At 47.2% G+C, this 21,738-nt stretch overlaps 1 pseudogene across 1 annotated transcript in view; it reads right to left on the bottom strand.

Annotated features, from left to right (window-relative positions):
* LOC311511170 (mitochondrial glutamate carrier 1-like) overlaps positions 1–11,755 on the bottom strand; it is a 31,886-nt pseudogene extending 20,131 nt beyond the window's left edge. The window contains exons 1-5 of the transcript XR_014714607.1: positions 11,080–11,755; positions 10,662–10,805; positions 10,021–10,145; positions 9,148–9,273; positions 8,491–8,546 (exon numbers count right to left, since the gene is read on the bottom strand). The product of XR_014714607.1 is annotated as a mitochondrial glutamate carrier 1-like (transcript). The remainder of the gene's footprint in view (positions 1–8,490; positions 8,547–9,147; positions 9,274–10,020; positions 10,146–10,661; positions 10,806–11,079) is intronic.
* Positions 11,756–21,738: the final 9,983 nt, after the last annotated feature.

The following is a 21,738-nucleotide window of genomic DNA, read 5'->3' as shown; positions in this document are numbered from 1 at the left end:
TGGCAGTGCGTGTTGTGGTCAAGGATTCCTCACCTAGGGCCCTCCAATAAGTAGACGTTAATAAGCAAGGTATGCTAAAATCCACTCATATAGGGAATTTGGCTTGAAACCTGCGATAGCATAACAAGGAACCAGGTAGACTGTAGAGGCCACGGAGCTGGGGGGTGCCCACCCACGACCAGCCACTTTTAACCATGTGTTGGGGTTGCCACCAAGACCTGGCTGGGCTAGTTTTTCTGCTGCCTTGCTGGTTGCACTATACCCCTTGTTAAACACTGGCACGTTGCAACTGGAAGTTGTGGGTGTGCACAGGGGAGTTGTACAGCAATCTCCCTACTCTGGCACACAGGCCACGTGGCCAGGAGCATGGGCAGCATGGCACCCGGGGCCCACTTTAAGTACTGGGCCCTCAAGGTGCCAAAACTGCAGCAACTGTGGTTCTTGCTCCTCTTGGCACTGGGATCTTGGCATCAGGCTGGCCGGGCCCAAGGCTCAGCAGCAGGGGGGTAAGGAGTGGGAGGCAGGGGCGGTGGGGGGCTGAGGCTCCTGGGAGTGCATGGGTCATTGCGGGGAAGGCAGGGGCTCCAGTTTCTAGGGGACTGCAGGGGGCGTCTCCTCTCTCAAGTGCTGAGGGAGGCTCCTGGGAGCAGGTGGGTGTAGGGGCTCATGGGAAGGCAAAGAGCCCTTGTGGTGCAAATTCCGAGGCGTTTGGTTCCGGGGCTCCAGGAATTCAGCGTGCCCCAAAATCAGCTCCTTACCATTGTCCAAGTGCACTAAAATCCACAGGTCTGCAAACCGCTTTAAAACCTGGTATGCTGCCATGGTGTAGGGCGTAGAGCTTGTGGTGCAAAGCTGTCACTTGGGCAAGGGGATCCTCAGGCTACTTATTATGTCCCCCCACTGAACCATTCCCAGTGGTTCTGGCCGGAGCCAGGGGTTACGGTTGCTTTGCATGTCCCTTGACTCTCTAGTTCCTAGTTTACAGAGGTTTAAGTCTAGTGGCTCTCCACATTCTGGAAGGCCATAGAGCAGCACAGGGCAACCTTAACTCTGCCTTAATGAAGGCTGGCGCATTTGCTAACATTCAGGTCAGAGCCTGGGCAGGGCCTAGGAGGTGCTAGTCTTTGATTAAGGGGGTTTGAGATTAGGAAATACCAACTGGCATCTTGATTCTTTGTCACTAACAAAATCACACTGTGACGTACTTCCGCCGGCTGTCTTTGTGGCAGACTGTGTCCTGCGAGGCAGAATGGAGGGGGGGGGGGGGCTGTTTAGAATCATAGAATATCAGGGTTGGAAGGGACCTCAGGAGGTCATCTAGTCCAACCCCCCGCTCAAAGCAGGACCAATCCCCAATTAAATCATCCCAGCCAGGGCTTTGTCAAGCCTGACCTTAAAAACTTCTAAGAAAGGAGATTCTACCACCTTCCTAGGTAACGCATTCCAGTGTTTCACCACCCTCCTAGTGAAAAAAGTTTTTCCTAATATCCAACCTAAACCTTCCCCACTGCAACTTGAGACCATTACTCCTTGTCCTGTCCTCTTCTACCACTGAGAATAGTCTAGAACCATCCTCTCTGGAACCACCTCTCAGGTAGTTGAAAGCAGCTATCAAATCCCCCCTCATTCTTCTCTTCTGCAGACTAAACAATCCCAGTTCCCTCAGCCTCTCCTCATAAGTCATGTGTTCCAGACCCCTCATCATTTTTGTTGCCCTTCGCTGGACTCTCTCCAATTTATCCACATCCTTCTTGTAGTGTGGGGCCCAAAACTGGACACAGTACTCCAGATGAGGCCTCACCAATGTCGAATAGAGGGGGACGATCACGTCCCTCGATCTGCTCGCTATGCCCCTACTTATACATCCCAAAATGCCATTGGCCTTCTTGGCAACAAGGGCACACTGCTGACTCATATCCAGCTTCTCGTCCACTGTCACCCCCAGGTCCTTTTCCGCAGAACTGCTGCCTAGCCATTCGGTCCCTAGTCTGTAGCGGTGCATTGGGTTCTTCCGTCCTAAGTGCAGGACCCTGCACTTATCCTTATTGAACCTCATCAGATTTCTTTTGGCCCAATCCTCCAATTTGTCTAGGTCCCTCTGTATCCTATCCCTGCCCTCCAGCGTATCTACCACTCCTCCCAGTTTAGTATCATCCGCAAATTTGCTGAGAGTGCAAACCACACCATCCTCCAGATCATTTATGAAGATATTGAACAAAACCGGCCCCAGGACCGACCCCTGGGGCACTCCACTTGACACCGGCCAACTAGACATGGAGCCATTGATCACTACCCGTTGAGCCCGACAATCTAGCCAACTTTCTACCCACCTTATAGTGCATTCATCCAGCCCATACTTCTTTAACTTGCTGACAAGTATACCGTGGGAGACCATGTCAAAAGCTTTGCTAAAGTCAAGAAACAATACATCCACTGCTTTCCCTTCATCCACAGAACCAGTAATCTCATCATAGAAGGCGATTAGATTAGTCAGGCATGACCGTCCCTTGGTGAATCCATGCTGACTGTTCCTGATCACTTTCCTCTCATGTAAGTGCTTCAGGATTGATTCTTTGAGGACCTGCTCCATGATTTTTCCGGGGACTGAGGTGAGGCTGACTGGCCTGTAGTTCCCAGGATCCTCCTTCTTCCCTTTTTTAAAGATTGGCACTACATTAGCCTTTTTCCAGTCATCCGGGACCTCCCCCGTTCGCCACGAGTTTTCAAAGATAATGGCCAATGGTTCTGCAATCACAGCCGCCAATTCCTTCAGCACTCTCGGATGCAACTCGTCCGGCCCCATGGACTTGTGCACCTCCAGCTTTTCTAAATAGTGCCTAACCACCTCTTTCTCCACAGAGGGCTGGCCATCTATTCCCCATGTTGTGATGCCCAGCGCAGCAGTCTGGGAGCTGACCTTATTCGTGAAGACAGAGGCAAAAAAAGTATTGAGTACATGAGCTTTTTCCACATCCTCTGTCACTAGGTTGCCTCCCTCATTCATTAAGGGGCCCACACTTTCCTTGGCTTTCTTCTTGTTGCCAACATACCTGAAGAAACCCTTCTTGTTACTCTTGACATCTCTCGCGAGCTGCAGCTCCAGGTGTGATTTGGCCCTCCTGATTTCATTCCTACATGCTCGAGCAATATTTTTATACTCTTCCGTGGTCATATGTCCAACCTTCCACTTCTTGTAAGCTTCTTTTTTATGTTTAAGATCCGCTAGGATTTCACCGTTAAGCCAAGCTGGTCACCTGCCATATTTACTATTCTTTCGACACATTGGGATGGTTTGTCCCTGTAACCTCAACAGGGATTCCTTGAAATACAGCCAGCTCTCCTGGACTCCTTTCCGCTTCATGTTAGTCCCCCAGGGGACCCTACCCATCCATTCCCTGAGGGAGTCGAAGTCTGCTGTCCTGAAGTCCAGGGTCCGTATCCTGCTGCTTACCTTTCTTCCCTGTGTCAGGATCCTGAACTCAACCAACTCATGGTCACTGCCTCCCAGATTCCCATCCACTTTTGCTTCCCCTACTAATTCTTCCCGGTTTGTGAGCAGCAGGTCAAGAAAAGCTCTCCCCCTAGTTGGCTCCTCTAGCACTTGCACCAGGAAATTGTCCCCTACGCTTTCCAAAAACTTCCTGGATTGTCTATGCACTGCTGTATTGCTCTCCCAGCAGATATCAAGAAAATTAAAGTCACCTATGAGAACCAGGGTGTGCGATCTAGTAGCTTCTGCGAGCTGCCGGAAGAAAGCCTCATCCACCTCATCCCCCTGGTCCAGTGGTCTATAGCAGACTCCCACCACTACATCACTCTTGTTGCTCACACTTCTAAACTTAATTCAGAGACACTCAGGTTTTTCTGCAGTTTCGTACCGGAGCTCTGAGCAGTCATACTACTCCCTACATACAGTGCTACTCCCCCACCTTTTCTGCCCTGCCTGTCCTTCCTGAACAGTTTATGTCCATCCATGACAGTACGCCAGTTTCTATGGTCCACATTTCTTTACTTGTGCTACCAGTACCAGAGTAAGATTTTATGGTGCATGCTATATCTAGGACCCGAGCCAACTCCTACTGAAGTCCATGGGAGTCTCACCATGGATTTCAATGGGCTCTGGCTTGGGCCCTTAACGAGGTAGGTTCAGTGTTCCTTGAAAGATGGACCCATGGAAACCCACCTTTCTGCTGCTTTCTGCTCTGCTCCCATGCAATTCTGAACCTCCTCCATGTCCATAGTGAAGGACACAATGCCCCAGCCTCACATGAGCAGCCAGGAGGCTGTGTGAAAAGGAAGCGACTCCACTTTATTGCCTGCAGAGTGTTTTCCACCCCCCATCACTGGCAATAATGACTGGAAACCACAGACTGGGTCACAAATGGCATCTTGTGCCCCATGCCTGTCACCAACAGAGGCTGTATGTGACATGAAAATATTCTCCTCATCAGCTTGTCAGCTGTCCGCGGGGGCCTGGACTTTCTAGTTAAGGACCAGGAGGATCACTTTCCAGCAAGCTTTGTCCCAAACTAGTCACTTGTCACTGTAGGACTGTACGTGCTGTGGCTGGCACCTGGTCTATTGTAAAGTGAAACTAGATAAGAATCGGGTTTTGAACACTGTGGAAACTTCCCCAGAGAAATCCCCAGGCCTGACTGAGCCAGTCACAGGTGCACCCAACACTTTATCAAATAGAGAACCTTAAGCAGCTGGTGTTTTATAGGAGGCTCTAAATGCTCCTCTTTAGTGATAACTATGAAGGTGACTAAGAAATGCCTTTAACTGCCCGTAGTATTATTTGCTCAGTGCAGATTTGAAAGTGGAGGCTCAGATGCAAGAAATGACATAAAGGGGAGAATTTCTGCTTTAAGTTAGCTCAACTTGATCGTGAACCTATGACAAGTTGTACAGGAAATTATGTAAACTCCCTGAATCAGTGTTATCTGCAAAGGTGGGGAGTGGGATTCTTCCAATTACGCAAATTTTGTATCCACAATAGAAAAAACGGAATCTATGTTACAGCAACATTCAACAATGATACACCAATGAGAGCCAAGTGGGTAGTGCAGCTGGAGCTGAAGTGTTTTCAGCCCTCTACTGTGAAAAGTGGTGGTAAAAATGCTCTGTCTACACCAGTGTCTCTGTTGTATCACCAGCAGAGCGGCATCCTATGTGCTTTCCTTCACTGATTCAGCTCCAGTGTACTATGGCAGAGTGCAGGCATTTTTAACACCACTGTGACATACCCAGGGTACAATCCAGACTAATAAGTAGCTGCGTCACACCTGCCCTCTAACCCGGGGTGCCCTTTACACTGCCTTGCTGTTGTAGCCTCCAGTCTGGAGTGCTCACAAAGAGCCTCCAGCCTGCAAGTCACTCCCCACCATGTCTATGTGCTGCAGTCAGCCAGGCACACCTTGGCTCTTACCAGCCTGGGTTATACTGAACGGTGACCCCAACTCACTCCCAGGCTTAGCTTTTCCCCCAGAAGTGAACACCCTGTACTTCCCAGCCCTCTCCTGGAGAATATCTCTAGAAATGTGGCTCCAACAAAACAGGTGAATTTAAATTACAATTCCCTGGATTACTGTGCAAGAAATCTTAAAAATCCATGGGATGTGTATTGTATAAACTTGAAACTAACAACGCTTGTAACATATAGCTTTGCATTTGGCAAATGACAGGAAAGAGGCTTTAGGACCTCGCACTCAAATCCAAATGTCTTCATTTTGTTTTATTTTAATTGCAGCAAAGCTTCTGACAGACTAATGGAATCAGATTAGGCAGAATTATAATAAAGCCTTTACCGAGAGCAATTGTCATGGGCAGTTAGTGATATGTCTGCAACATTTATATTCTAGTCGCATTTCTATGTAATACGTACACAGAAGTTTGATTCTCCCTCATAAAGTGATCCTCAAATTTCTAACTCTGCAAACGAGCTCTTATTTTTAATCAATGGAGAACCACAAAGGCTTGGAAGACATCTTGTTTATTGATGTGGTATCAATCACTAGCTAACATTATATATGTCATCAGTGTTCTCTACTAGTTGGGAACGTCACAGCTGTCAGGTGTGAGTTTTCATACTGCACGTTACAGCAAGAGACCCATAGAAGCTATTACCTCTAATACTACTACAGCAAGAGATGCACCTGTAACTCAAATGACTGAAGACTGTGTTTTAGGGTCAGAAAGTTTTACATCCCCAATTTCAACTGTTAAATCCATGCAGTCATGATGTGCAGAACAGCTTATGATTCTAAAGTCTATATGACTATAAAATTGTTACAGTGTCCCTATTATGGTGTCCCTAGCCTCTGTTTGCCAGAAGCTGGGAATGGGCAACAGGGGATCCATCACTTGATGATTATCTGTTCTGTTCATTCCCCCTGGGGCACATGGCACTGGCCACTGTTGTAAGACAGGATATTGGACTAGATAGACCTTTGGTCTGATCCAGCATGGCCGTTCTTATGTTCCTCTTATTTGTGAAAACAAAGCATACAGTATAACACACAGACATGCAGAAAGTGTGAGGAACACAACTGAAAGCAGCATGTGTGTTAAACAAGTCAAAGCAAATGGGAAAGAGAAGAAAAGGCAAAGTCCTTTATTGTTATAATCAGATCAAGTTTTTGAAAGGCCTTGTCCCCAACTCCAGCGTGCAGTGGTAAATTTTGCAGACTATTTTTTGGCAGTAATAAATCGGGAAAGCACCCACAATGGTTAATACACTTAAGCAGTGCGGGTCACACACGTGTGAGAGAGAACTCTGAATTTGCCCAACACTGAAACAAATGAGATTAATGGCTTGTAAAATGGTTGCGATAAAAAACAGTACATTTAAGCGATAATTTTTCATTTGCCACACTAAAGATCTGTAGAATTCACTTACTTTGCCAAATACCAGCAATACATAGTACAAATTAGATTATCTAACAAACTCCTTTATTTTGTCTGCTCACCACTATTCAGCCTTAGTGGGTGGGAGAAATTATTTTAAATGTTAGATTAAAAGCTATAACAACCCATTAAACTTTTAGAATCTATCCCAAATTAAAGGCAACCTTCCATTGCTGGAAAGATGAGACTGAATGTTTTTGTTAAACATCCATAGTGTCAAGATTCCTTGTTGGTAATCCAATATTCAGTGGGAACTCTCCCAATATCGATGAGCCTTTAAAATAGATGTTTGGCAGAGAAAGAATTTATATCGAAGTTAAGGGAAAAAATCTTTACTGAGAGAGTAAACACCTAAAGCTAGGCAGTGTCTACAGACAGGAAAAAAAGGGAACTACGCCTGTTTGCAATGGTAAGCAGCACTGCAAAACCATTAAACGTTCCATTGTGGCTTGGCCAGATTGACTAGCCTTCAAACTTCTCAGGAGCCAAGGTCTGTATTATGAAAAACACATGCCACAAAAAACATTCTACTTTGCATAGGTATTAGCAGTAAAAGTCACTGAGGGAAAATAATTAGGATGTCTGCCTTTATATTTTTCTTAAATTCCACATTGAAATGCTGGCTTTTGTGTTAAGGAATCATTTCTTGCTTAGTCTCCATTCACATGGTCTGAAAGCTTCTTTTCCTTGGCCAAGATTTCTGCACTATGCGGTTTTGGCTCCTAAAAACTAAATTAATTCTCTTGAAGCAGATTTATCAGAGGGGAACATTCTTTAGGTATAGTGAACCTGTGAACAAAAAGTAGCTATCTTAGGAACTAACTTTCCAATTTGATAAAAGTGGATTTATAGAGGATCCTGACATACCCATCTCCCTTTCTAACACATCCCAATCCTGGATGTGAATCCTTCCCTGGACTGAACTGATAGAAAGACATGGTATATGCAGTAAATAAAGGAGCCTCATACACTACTTGGCAGAGTCAAAGCCCTTGCTGTAGTGAGTGTGTCCTTAAATTTTAATTGTCCTCCTCTTAGGTATGGATATCATGATTCCATTTGATATATTAGGCCTCTCACAAATCCAGAAGAGACCTGAAAACTGGATCGCTCACACAGCTGCTTTTAACTAACCGCTTCGTGCCCATAGTTGAGTTCCTTGCTTGCCATCTAGCTACCAGTACTTGCATATCAGAGCATGGAAACAACAGAACGTTTGGATAAAATGTATAATAATAATAATAACAACAACAATTTAAAAAAATTCTAAAAGCGTCCAGTCTTACTTATGAGATTTTTTTCTAGTGCTTTGTAATGTTCCACTCTTAGGTCCTGAAGGGCCAACTTTTCAAAAGTGGCCTCTAACATTGGGTACCCAGCTTTAGACATGTTGAGTCTGATTTTCATAGCTTCTCAGTACCTGCAGCTCCGATTGATATTAATACTGCTGAAATTTTGGTCCATGGTGTATGATGTTGGGAACCCAAAACACTTGGAAAATGTTGGCGAAAAGGAATGAGAATCACTGTGATTATGTGTTACAGAGTTACCTATAACTAGCTACGAAACAGGAAAAAGTCTTATCTCTGTACATCCCAAAACAGCCCTCTGAGCGCAGTGTCTTAACTAGACAATCCAGCCTGACCAATACACAACACAGTAATTTGAATTCATCTGTCAAAGATCTAAACATACTCTATACACTTTTGGAGAGTATCTATGTATTTAGTTATTCCAGTTATTAATATTAAAAGTGGAAATTCCAAAGGAAAAACTAAATCATCATTAGAGGAAGCTGCATCCTAGTGAAAGAGTTTACAGCCAAACCTGTGTCATCTGAGCATAGAATTGCCTATTTCAAGAGATGCTTAACTTGCTGACACCAGGGCTTTGGCAGCAACAGAAAATGAGAGTCTCAGCACAAAAAGATTCAAAAGACTGAAGGCTCATATCAAACTACTGCAGTGCAGCCACATGTTTAATGCTGCAACTGGTCAATATGGGAGGCAACAAAATAGGGAGGCAACAAAGTCTAATGAATACCCAGCATGACAGTACCACAGTGGTGTGTCCCTCTTTGCTTAACTAAATTACGAATTTCAAAAGAGGCTAAATGTTAACACAATTTCTAACATTTCTTGAAAGGGCTTTTATTCCACAAATTTCTTGTTGGTGGCAGTGTCTCCAGCATACACATACAAACTCTTCTGTCTTCAGAATTCATTTCCAATGTTCACTCACATGCTTTTGTATACTTGCTGTCCACTCCTCTGGTTCTGTAACCTGGTTTTAGTCAGATCAATTGGAAAAACACAGGTAGTGCCAATGATCCCTGCAACTCCCCCATTGATGAGTTTAGCAGGCAGACTGAACAAGAGAAAGTGCATGTTAAGTGGAAGCAAATGAAGCAAGTATCTTTATTTCTCAAAGCTCACCTGTGCTATGTAAAACCAACAAGTCTCCTTGATACCTTTTCATGCTGAACTGGAAAAGCTCAGCATCTCCTTAGAGTTACTTAATGTAATCTCAGACTCCCTTTCAACTTGAACTAGAGTTTGGAATTGTGTTAGTTTTGCATTGCATATACTGCCCTTATTCAATCATCACTACTATCACAAGCAGCGTGCTCTGAAGCTCTCTATTCGTTATTTAAATTTAGTGCTACACCTCTTCTGCAAATAGCTTAAATAACCATATACAAAAAACAAACCAGTTCTGAACACTTTATGTGGAACCTCCAAACAAAGCTGAATTCTCTGAACAGGTGCAGGAAAACTGTCAATTTTAAATAGTACTATTGTCAGACCTTTGCACGTTGTAGAGACATTATTTTGCAGACTATATCCACAACAATGCTAGTATATTACAGAAAACTTTAGTTACAAATGAAAATTTGTCAAAATAAATGAATACAATACGTTTTTCAATCTATTTGATTTTGATGTATCTTAATCATTTAAAGTATGCTTGTTGGCTTACTCGCTAATTTCCAAACTCTAGCAAAGGATCTCACAGTTTTTAGTGTGAATTAGTGACGTTCTATTGTACTCACATAGGAACACAGCTAACTTTCAGCACTCCTGCTTTTTAACATTCCAGAACTATGAGACCTACCCAATGTGTTTCTCAGTCATTTTCTTTGAAATTCACCAGATGAAACGTGTTTGCACTTTTTGGTCACTCAATACAGATGCTCCTGGAGAGGAGTTGGTTGTTAAGCAGAAAATTCCAAGTAGTCTCTGTGAAGTAAAATGAAGCTTAAAAACCTTCTGGTTGTTATATATATAACACAATATTACTTCACTGACTGTATGAGAATAAAGCTATTTCAAGCAGCTCCATGCCACTCAAATTCTATGTGCAGGGAACGTGTGACAAATCAGCACCCGCCCCCAGCTGTAGTGACAGCTGATCAGTGGTGCAAGTAGAAGTAATATCTTGCCAGTATTGCGCTCATGGGAGGGACACGTGACCCTCCATGTGACTCCTCCCCACCCACCACACTCTCCCTGTCCCCTCCAACACCCCCCCCTTACCTGTCTAAAATTTTACAACTGCATCTGTTAAATAGATGCAGTTGTAAAATGATGCCTTGGGCCCCTGGTGCCATCTGTACTTCCAGGTGTCACTGAGGATCCAGCAGCACCCCAAATTGTCCTCCCTATCCTTATTTAAGAAGTTTTCAATCACCCCCCTTTTCCTTAACACACTATCAGTGCCTCCCTTATGTCCATAATAAGCTTCTGCCAGCTTACCTTTATCAAAGGTATGTCTTCACTACCAACGTTAAAGCGCTGCCACGGCTGTGTAGTCGTGGCACTGGTGGAGTAAGCAGAGGCATTCCTCTAATGATCTGGCCTTGATGTGATGCCATACGGATGTTATATGGATAATTCAGACTAATGGGAAGAAACAGAAACAAAACCACTGTTTAAACACCTTCCATCCCCCCATCCCTCCTGAGGACTCCTGACCAACTTAACAACACAATACATATGCTAACAAATTTAAACAAAGCCTTTGTTTAAGTTTGTTAGCACATGTATTGTGCTGTTAAAACCATGTAAAGAATGAAAGCCCTCCCTAACCGCATTCTGCTCCTTTAAGGAGCAGAGTGCAGCCCCCCATGGAGGCGGGAGTGGGCTAGCCCCAAGTCTTTCCGATACCCCATACCTGCTAAAAAACTCTTGCCAGTACTGCATACTGGAGGGTACCGCCCAACTTGCACTCCTGCAGCTTGTCCCCCGTTAATGCCAGAAACCTCCAAGTGGGGCCCCATGAAGCTGTAAGAAGTTTGGCGTGGACACCGGAGTGGCAGCGCTCTGGCCTGAGTAATGCAGATCACACTAGCAGGGGCTGCACCCCCCCACGCGACCTCCTCCTGCTTTCCCAGCCAGCCCCGTAGGCCCAGGCTCCTGACACCCCAACCTCCCCTGTGCAGCGCGTGCAGCGGGATGGGAAGAGGGGGCGGGGCAATAACAGCACCGCGGCCCTCTGGGATTCGGTCACGCACCCAACACAAACTCCCCCCGTCACTGCCAGCCCCACCCGGATACTGTGCACATGCGCAGTGCGGCCGATAAATGGCGCTGCTCGAGGGGGACTAGAATAGGGTTGAGGTGTTGTTAGCGGCGGGAAGGGATATAAGAGACAGGCGCAAGAGCCAATAACGTGCGGGGCGGTAGGCGCCATCTGCTCCGGGCCTAACACAGTAGAGACAGCGTCGCGCTCCCGAGCTCACTCCCTCGGTTCGGCGCCGCCGGTTGAGCCCGCCCCGCCGCAAGGGTGCACAGTGATTGGCACCAGCCGCCCCGAGAGACAGCCAGTGCGGAGCGGGCGCCGCTCTTTGCCCCACCCTTGGCCCATGGTAGCGGCTGGGGCCGGTTCCCCCCCGTCATGGCGGCGCTCAGTGGCGCGTCCTTCCTGTGGTCCGTATCCGTGACTCTGTCTGGCGCCAAGCGCTAAACGGGGATCGAACGGAGAGAGCCTGGAGCTACGCCCCCGGTCCCTTCAGCCCCAGTCAGCGAGACCCCGCCCGTAACTCCCCCTTCCCTTCATGCCGGGCAGAGAGAGCCCGTAACGCCCCCCGTCCCCTCAGCGCAGAGTAGAGAGACCCCGTAACGCCCCGCCGTGCCAGACAGCGAGCCCGTAACGCCCCTCCGTGCGGGGCACAGAGACCCCGTAACCACCTGCCCGGCCCCTCAGCCGCGCAAAGAGACCCCGTAACGCCTCGCCCCTCAGCGGCGGACAGAGAGAGCCCGTAACGCCCCTCTGTGCGGGGCACAGAGACCCCGTAACCACCTGCCCGGCCCCTCAGCCGCGCAAAGAGACCCCGTAACGCCTCGCCCCTCAGCGGCGGACAGAGAGAGCCCGTAACGCCCCTCCGTGCGGGGCACAGAGACCCCGTAACCACCTGCCCGGCCCCTCAGCCGCGCAAAGAGACCCCGTAACGCCTCGCCCCTCAGCGGTGGACAGAGAGAGCCCGTAACGCCCCTCCGTGCGGGGCACAGAGACCCCGTAACCACCTGCCCGGCCCCTCAGCCGCGCAAAGAGACCCCGTAACGCCTCGCCCCTCAGCGGCGGACAGAGAGAGCCCGTAACGCCCCTCCGTGCGGGGCACAGAGACCCCGTAACCACCTGCCCGGCCCCTCAGCCGCGCAAAGAGACCCCGTAACGCCTCGCCCCTCAGCGGCGGACAGAGAGAGCCCGTAACGCCCCTCCGTGCGGGGCACAGAGACCCCGTAACCACCTGCCCGGCCCCTCAGTCGCGCAAAGAGACCCCGTAACGCCTCGCCCCTCAGAAGCGGACAGAGAGAGCCCGTAACGCCCCTCCGTGCGGGGCACAGAGACCCCGTAACCACCTGCCCGGCCCCTCAGCCGCGCAAAGAGACCCCGTAACGCCTCGCCCCTCAGAAGCGGACAGAGAGAGCCCGTAACGCCCCTCCGTGCGGGGCACAGAGACCCCGTAACCACCTGCCCGGCCCCTCAGCCGCGCAAAGAGACCCCGTAACGCCTCGCCCCTCAGCGCCGGACAGAGAGAGCCCGTAACGCCCCTCCGTGTGGGGCACAGAGACCCCGTAACCAACACAGAGCTTCCGAGCCCCCTGCCGCTGGGCAGTGAGAGCCCGTAACGCCCCGCCCCTCCTTGCCCGGCAGAGAGACCCCGTAGCTCCTGATCCCTCAGTGTGCCCAGCAGCGTGAGCCCCTGATGGCGCCCAGTACCGAGCCAGGCTCGCTCCCTCTCACTTTCCCACAATCTGTCACCAGCCTGCTCTCTTGTTCCCCCCTCCTCACTCAGACATTCTCACAGGGAGAGGCGGGAAAGACTGGGCTTGTTACCTCATACTGGGGATGGGTAAGAAGAGGGGACACGATAAATACACACAAAAATGTGCGACCCCATTTCAGCAGGGCTGGTGTTAGGCTGACTGGGGCCTGAGCCCAACCACATCAGGTTACAGGCCCTCTGCCTGGGGATGAAGCCCTTGGGCTTTGGCCCCTCCTGCCTGGAACAGTGGGGCAGGCTCAGGCTTCAGTCCCCCTCTCCTGGGGTTGTGTAGTAACTTTTGTTGTCAGAGGGGGGCTGTGGTGCAATGAAGTTTGAGAACCCCTGGTCTAGAGAAAGGTTTCAGAGTAACAGCCGTGTTAGTCTGTATTCGCAAAAAGAAAAGGAGGACTTGTGGCACCTTAGAGACTAACCAATTTATATGCATCCGATGAAGTGAGCTGTAGCTCACGAAAGCTCATGCTCAAATAAATTGGTTAGTCTCTAAGGTGCCACAAGTACTCCTTTTCTTTTTGGTCTAGAGAAAGCAGCTCAGGAACTTGTTCTCTGTCTCCTAATACAAGAACAAGGGGACAGTCAATTAAACAGAAAGGAGACAAATCAAAATGAATGAAATAACTTTTCACTCAGCGCATACTTAAGCTGTGGAACTCATTGCCAAAGGAAGTTATCAAGGCCAGAAACCAACCAAGATTCAAAGAGATTGGACATTTATATGGAAAACATACATCCAGAGTTACAGTTGTTGATGCTAACCAATTTTGGAAGGTGTGTTCACCCTCATGCTTCAAGGTTTAAGCCAATCTCTAACTATTAGAGACCATGAGGACACGTAACGTAGGGGACAGAATATCCAAAATTTGTAGACTGCAGAGTATCTAACACACCTTCCTCTGAAGCTAGTGTACTTTAGTGTCAAAGAGACAAAATACTGCACTAGATGGCCTATAGGTCTGAGCCAGTCTGACAATTCCTGTGTTCCCATGACTCATTCACACTCTCAAGAAAGAGATCTTGGAGTCATTGTGGATAGTTCTCTGAAAACATCCACTCAGTTTAAAAAGGGAACATAATGTTGGGAATCATTAAGAAAGGGATAGAAAATAAGACAGAAGATATATTATTGCCACTATATAAATCCTTGGTATGCCCACATCTTGAATACTGCGTACCAGATATGGAACAGCTGCTATATGAGGAGAGATTAATACGACTGGGATTTTTCAACTTGGAAAAGAGATGACTAAGGGGGGATATGATAGAGGTCTATACAATCATGACTGGTGTGGAGAAAGTAAATAAGGAGGTGTTCTTTACTCATAACACAAGAACTAGGGGTCACCAAATGAAATTAATAGGCAGCAAGTTTAAAAGGAAGTTTTTTTTCACACAATGCAGAGTCAACCTGTGGAACTCTTTGCCTGGGGATGTTGTGAAGGCCAAGTCTATAACAGGGTTCAAAAAAGAACTAGATAAGTTCATGGAGGATAGGTCCATCAATGGCCATTAGCCAGGATGGGCGGGGATGGTGTCCCTAGCCTCTGTTTGCCAAGAGCTGGGAATGGGCAACAGGGGATGGATCACTTGATGATCACCTGTTCTGTTCATTCCCTTTGGGGCACCTGGCATTGGCCACTGTTGGAAGACAGGATACTGGGCTAGATGGACCTTTGGTCTGACTCACTATGGCCATTCTTATGTTCATTCTCTCCCCCTCTGACTAGTTGTTCTTTTGTACACTTGTTTCTGATTCACTCATTCAGCTGAACAGTGAGTCTCTGATTCACCCAGGCATTTGTTTAGACATTCATTCCCTCCAGTTTGCACCCATTTCTGCTTTTTGCACGGCCACCTGGCAGCAGCTCATTGTGAAGCCAGCAGCTGCTGCAGCTATGCTCTGCCATGCTGTCTTGGCTGAGGATTCACTGAATGCACTCCATGTCCTGCATGGCACTGACTGCAGCTGCTCCTGTGGCAAGGATGCTACCTTGTGCAGGCTCTGGGCTAGTGTCGTATGCACACTCACTACATGGATCACCTAGGGCACAGAGGCTCAATTTAGCTCTTTGGGGCAGGGAATGTCTTCTACTACATAAAAGACCTCTGCTCATCCCTGTACGAATTGCTCAGTCCTTATCCTAGCACCAGTTCCCATCTTCTTTTCAGATCCTTCCGAAAACACAGCTCTTTCCCAAGGCTCCCAAATGCCACAATCCCATGCCATTGCTACATCACCCCACCGCATGTCTTGAGGTTATCTCTAAGCTTAGAGTCCTAGTATCTGTGTGCTCTTGGCAGCTCAGGCAGGGGAACCAGGTCTCTGTATATTGTACATGGCCAAGCATATTCTCAACAACTAACAAATAGTAAAGGTGCTATATACAGCATTAATAGTAATCTGGAGCCAATGGGGCTGCTTGTAAAAGCTGTTATTTTTACAATGATTTATTACTTATAACAAATACATTTGCCATTAACCAGGTCAAATCTACCAAAATGTCCTAAAACTCACTCTTTTATTCCATACCCGATTCACTCTGCTAATTAACAGTATTTTGTATGTGTGTGTTTTGTTCTTTTGAAGCTTGTTTGTGATTAAAAGGAGGCAGAACAAGTTGGTGTTAAGAAGAAGTGGGCATTTTACAGCAGAAAGTGTGATTGGGAAGTATGTGTGAGAGTGTGTTACATGTTTGGATCTATGAACTCTGAGAAACCTCTTTCAGGAAATGGGGGTGGGGAGGAATAATAGCATTGTGGCCTATGATTGCTTGGCTTTCCAGCAGAATCATTTTCAGAAATGGTCACACAACAGAGCAGTTCAGAAAAAAGGAAAAAGTGTTGGGAACAAGGCTGAAGGGGAGCTGGAGGAGGATAGGCACAGTGCACTTCCAACAGCATTTTCATATGTGTGCATGTGTCACATATGAATATTCTTTGTGTTACTTCAATGTTTTTAGATTATGATTTCAGAAAAGCAAATTGTGGGTAGTTAAGACATCAGATCTAGCATGTAAAGTGCAGCAGTAGGCAGGATTAAAAACCACCATGATGGGATAAGGCTTAGGACACCATAATTAAGGTATAACAGACTATGGTACAAATCCTCTGAAAAAGAAACATTCAAGGAACAAGAAGTGGCCAATTTGGCTTCATGAAGGACTGACTCTAAGAACCAAATTTTTTAAATAGTGAGTCAAGGCTGCAGGGAAAAGATAAGCACTGCAAAAAATGGTACCTTTTTAATTATAAGCAGAATAAGAACAGCTTCTACAAATATTAAAGAGACTGAAGCTCAATTAGTAAAGGGGGAGGATGAGATTATAATGGCTGATACTGAAATGCAACTTAAAAAGGAGCAGTTAACAAAACACAAAATATAAATAAGTTTGAAAAATTAGTAAGGCAGGTCCAGTAAAAATAACAATTTATAAAGAGCAGAAAAGGGAATATTTGGTAAAATCACAGTTATTAAAATCTGCCTGTCCAGATTATATATGTCCTAGGATAGCAAGGGGAATAGCCAGAGAACTTATTGCACCCTTGACTGCTTTTGAAAAATCACGAACAACTGATGAGACACAGGAAGACTTAGAGCAAACACTCTAAAGTAAGGCTAAATGGATATGGAGGTTAGAGGAAGTGGGAACAACTTGTAAGGAGACCAGGTTACGATTGTCCATGTCCTGATAAAATAAATTTTAATGAGACTAGTTAGTTTCTATAGTGATTTATACACATATATGCACACATTAGAATCATAGAATATCAGAGTTGGAAGGGACCTCTGGAGGTCATCTAGTCCAACCCCCTGCCCAGAGCAGGACCAATCCCAACTAAATCATCCCAGCCAGGGCTTTGTCAAGCCTGACCTTAAAAACTTCTAAGGAAGGGGATTCCACCACCTCCCTAGGTAATGTATTCCAGTGTTTCACCACCCTCCAAGTGAAAAAGTTTTTCCTACTATCCAACCTAAATCTCCCCCACTGCAACTTGAGACCATTACTCCTTGTCCTGTCATCTGCTATCACTGAGAATAGTCTAAATCCATTCTCTTTGGATCTACCTTTCATGCAGTTAAAAGCAGCTATCAAATCCCCCCTGATTCTTCTCTTCCGTAGACTAAACAATCCCAGTTCCCTCAGCCTCTCCTCATAAGTCATGTGTTCCAGATCCCTAATCATTTTTGTTGCCCTTCACTGGACTCTCTCCAATTTCTCCACATCCTTCTTGTAGTGTGGGGCCCAAAACTGGACACAGTACTCCAGAAGAGGCCTCACCAGTGTCGAATAGAGGGGAACGATCACGTCTCTCGATCTGCTGGCAATGCCCCTACTTATACACCCCAAAATGCCATTGGCCTTCTTGGCAACAAGGGCACACTGTTGACTCATATCCAGCTTCTCGTCCACTGTCACCCCTAGGTCCTTCTCTGCAGAACTGCTGCCGAGCCATTTGGTCCCTAGTCTGTAGCGGTTCATTGGATTCTTCCGTCCTAAGTGAAGGACTCTGCACTTGTCCTTGTTGAACCTCATCAGATTTCTTTTGGCCCAATCCTCCAATTTGTCTAGGTCCCTCTGTATCCTATCCCTACCCTGCAGCGTATCTACCACGTCCTCCCAGTTTAGCGTCAATCTGCAAACTCGCTGAGGGTGCAATCCACGCCATCCTCCAGATCATTAATGAAGATATTGAACAAAACTGGCCCCAGGACCGACCTTTGGGGCACTCCGCTAGGAAGTGAGCTGTAGCTCACAAAAGCTTATGCTCAAATAAATTGGTTAGTCTCTAAGGTGCCACAAGTACTCCTTTTCTTTTTCCGCTAGTTACCAGCTGCCAGCTAGACATGGAGCCATTGATCACTACCCATTGAGCCCGACAATCTAGCCAACTTTCTACCCACCTTGTAGTGCATCCATCCAGCCCATACTTCTTTAACTTGCTGACAAGAATACTGTGGGAGACCATGTCAAAAGCTTTGCTAAAGTCAAGGAATAACACGTCCACTGCTTTCCCTTCATCCACAGAACCAGTTATCTCATCATAGAACGCAATTAGATTAGTCGGGCATGACTTTCCCCTGGTGAATCCATGCTAACTGTTCCTGATCACTGTCCTCTCCTCTAAGTGCTTCAGAATTGATTCCTTGAGGACATGCTCCATGATTTTTCCGGGGACTGAGATGAGGCTGACCGGCCTGTAGTTCCCAGGATCCTCCTTCTTCCCTTTTTTAAAGATTGGCACTACATTAGCCTTTTTCCAGTCTTCCGGGACTTCCCCCGATCGCCATGAGTTTTCAAAGATAATGGCCAATGGCTCTGCGATCACATCCGCCAATTCCTTTAGCACTCTTGGATGAAATGCATCCAGCCCCATGTACTTGTGCATGTCCAGTTTTTCTAAATAGTCCCGAACCATGTCTTCCTTCACAGAGGGCTGGCCACCTCCTCCCCATGCTGTGCTGCCCACTGCAGTAGTCTGGGAGCTGACTTTTGTTCGTGAAGACAGAGGCAAAAAAAAGTATTGAGTACATTAGCTTTTTCCACATCCTCTGTCACTAGGTTGCCTCCCTCATTCAGTAAGGGGCCCACACTTTCCTTGGCTTTCTTCTTATTGCCAACATACCTGAAGAAACCCTTCTTGTTACTCTTAACATCCCTCACTAGCTGCAACTCCAGGTGTGATTTAGCCTTCCTGATTTCGTTCCTACATGCCTGAGCAATATTTATATATTCATCCCTGGTCATTTGTCCAGTCTTCCACTTCTTGTAAGCCTCTTTTTTGTGTTTAAGATCAGCAAGGATTTCACTGTTAAGCCAAGCTGATCGCCTGCCATATTTACTATTCTTTCTACACATAGGGATGATTTGTCCCTGTAACCTCAATAAGGATTCTTTAAAATACAGCCAGCTCTCCTGGACTCCTTTCCCCCTCATGTTATTCTCCCAGGGGATCTTGCCCATCAGTTCCCTTAGGGAGTCAAAGTCTGCTTTTCTGAAGTCCAGGGTCCATATTCTGCTGCTTTCCTTTCTTCCTTGTGTCAGGATCCTGAACTCGACCACCTCATGGTCACTGCCTCCCAAGTTCCCATCCACTTTAGCTTCCCCTACTAATTCTTCCCGGTTTGTGAGCAGCAGGTCAAGAAGAGCTCTGCCCCTAGTTGGTTCCTCCAGTACTTGCACCAGGAAATTGTCCCCTACCCTTTCCAAAAACTTCCTGGATTGTCTGTCCATCGCTGTATTGCTCTCCCAGCAGATATCAGGATGATTGAAGTCGCCCATGAGAACCAGGGCATGCGATCTAGTAGCTTCTGCGAGTTGCTGGAAGAAAGCCTCGTCCACCTCATCCCCCTGGTCCGGTGGTCTATAGCAGACTCCCACCACGACATCACCCTTGTTGCTCACACTTCTAAACTTAATCAGAGACTCTCAGGTTTTTCTGCAGTTTCATACTTGAGCTCTGAGCAGTCATACTGCTCCCTTACATACAATGCAACTCCCCCACCTTTTCTGGCCTCCCTATCCTTCCTGAACAGTTTATACCCATCCATGACAGTACTCCAGTCATGCGAGTTATCCTACCAAGTCTCTGTTATTCCAGTCACATCATAATTCCCTGACTTTGTCAGGACCTCCAGTTCTCCCTGCTTGTTTCCCAGGCTTTGTGCATTTGTATATAGGCACTTGAGATAACCAGCTGATCGCCCCTTGTTCTCAGTATGAGGCAGGAGCCCTCCTCTCTCACACGCTCCTGCTCGAGCTTCCTCCCAGTATCCCGCTTCCCCACTAACCTCAGGGCTTTGGTCTCCTTCCCCCGGTGAACCTAGTTTAAAGCCCTCCTCACTAGGTTAGCCAGCCTGCTCGCGAAGATGCTCTTCCCTCTCTTCGTTAAGTGGACCCCGTCTCTACCTAGCACTCCTCCTTCTTGGAACACTATCCCATGGTCGAAGAATCCAAAGCCTTCTCTCCGACATCACCTGCGTAGCCATTCGTTGACTTCCACGATTCAACGATCCCTACCCCAGCCTTTTCCTTCCATGGGGAGGATGGACGAGAACACCACTTGCGCCTCATACTCCTTTATCCTTCTTCCCAGAGCCACGTAGTCTGCAGTGATCCGCTCAAGGTAATTCTTGGCAGTATCACTGGTGCCCACGTGGAAAAGCAGGAAGGGGTAGTGGTCCGAGGGCTTGATGAGTCTCGGCAGACTCTCCGTCACATCGCGAGAGCTCTCTATGCCATTATCCAAATCATCACTGTAGATATTGAATAGAACTGGAACCATGATGGATCCCTGCAGGACCCCACTCGATGTGCCCTTCCAGCTTGATTACAAATCATTGATAACTACTCTCTGGGAATGATTTTCCACCCAGTTTGCATCCACCTCATAGTAGCTCCATCTAGGTTGTATTTCCCTCATTTGTTTATGAGAAGGTCATGTGAGACAGTATCCAAAGCCTTACTAAAGCCCAGATATACCACATCTATTGCTTCCCCACAATTCACAAGGCTTGCTTGACAAGTATCCCATCAGCTGGTTGCCCTCCTTCCCTAGGCCCCCAAGGACTAGTTTATTGCAATATCTTCTTTTCCTTTTTAAATAAATTGTCCTTTTTAGTTGGGGAGCTTGGCCATCTTCCTCCATCTGCCACAGATTCCAGGCCAGTTGCTGTGTCAGGAAACTCTCCTAAGCACCAGTAGCCCAAGACCTGCTGATGACAGGAACCTTGTCCTAGCAAGTTATTGTTACATCTCAAGGAAGTCTTTGGGCCCTGATTTTAGACTGTCACAGCTGGACAAATTGAAAAAGGAGGCCAGAGCAGCCAGAGAGGCTTTACAAAGCCTTAAGAAATAAATAAAGGTTCTGTGCCGTTATCTGAGAGAGACCAAAGCAATAAATACAGAAGACGAACTTCAGCACTGCCATGCAGTGAGTGTGTCCCCCACTGTCTAACTCCCTGCAGCTGTCTTGGTAATGTGGTGAAGTACCTGAGCAGTCCTTCCCCCTTGCAATCATGGGACCCTCAGCTGAGTGAGAGCTCTCCCAGCAAGCATCTGTGCCAGTTTGAGAAAGTTCCAAAGTCTGCCTGTGATGCCAGGAGCCAGGGAAAGGTTTATGCAGTTGGGACATTATGCCCTGATCCAGCAAAGCACTTTGCACACGTGCTTTCCCTAGAAGCCAATAGAAATATAGAGCTGCCAGACTGGATCTGATCTGGGGGCCATCTAGTCCAGTATCCTGGCTCTGCCAGTGGCACTGGCTGCCTCAGAGGAAGGTGCAAGAGCCCCCCAATTAGACAGATTTGGGATAATCTCTCTGACACATGTATTAATGACTCTCTATTTTGTAGCAAAGCTTTGCATATAGGCAAGAAGGGCAACAGGTCCAAAGAGAAAATCTTTCCTGTGGCGTCCAGTGTGTGCGATCAGTGTCGTTCCCCATGTTGGTAGCCAAATCCAGCCGCGAGCTCTGCCAGAGCAGAGCTGTCAGCAGTTTGCTATACATGGACTTCTACTAGAGCAGAAGCCCAGTCACAGGTGCATATT

This window comes from Lepidochelys olivacea (assembly GCF_965140295.1).
Source record: "Lepidochelys olivacea isolate rLepOli2 genome assembly, chromosome: 21".
NCBI lineage: Eukaryota > Metazoa > Chordata > Testudines > Cheloniidae > Lepidochelys > Lepidochelys olivacea.
Note: the sequence above shows the minus strand (reverse complement) of the source record. Positions and strands in the feature narration are given on the sequence as shown.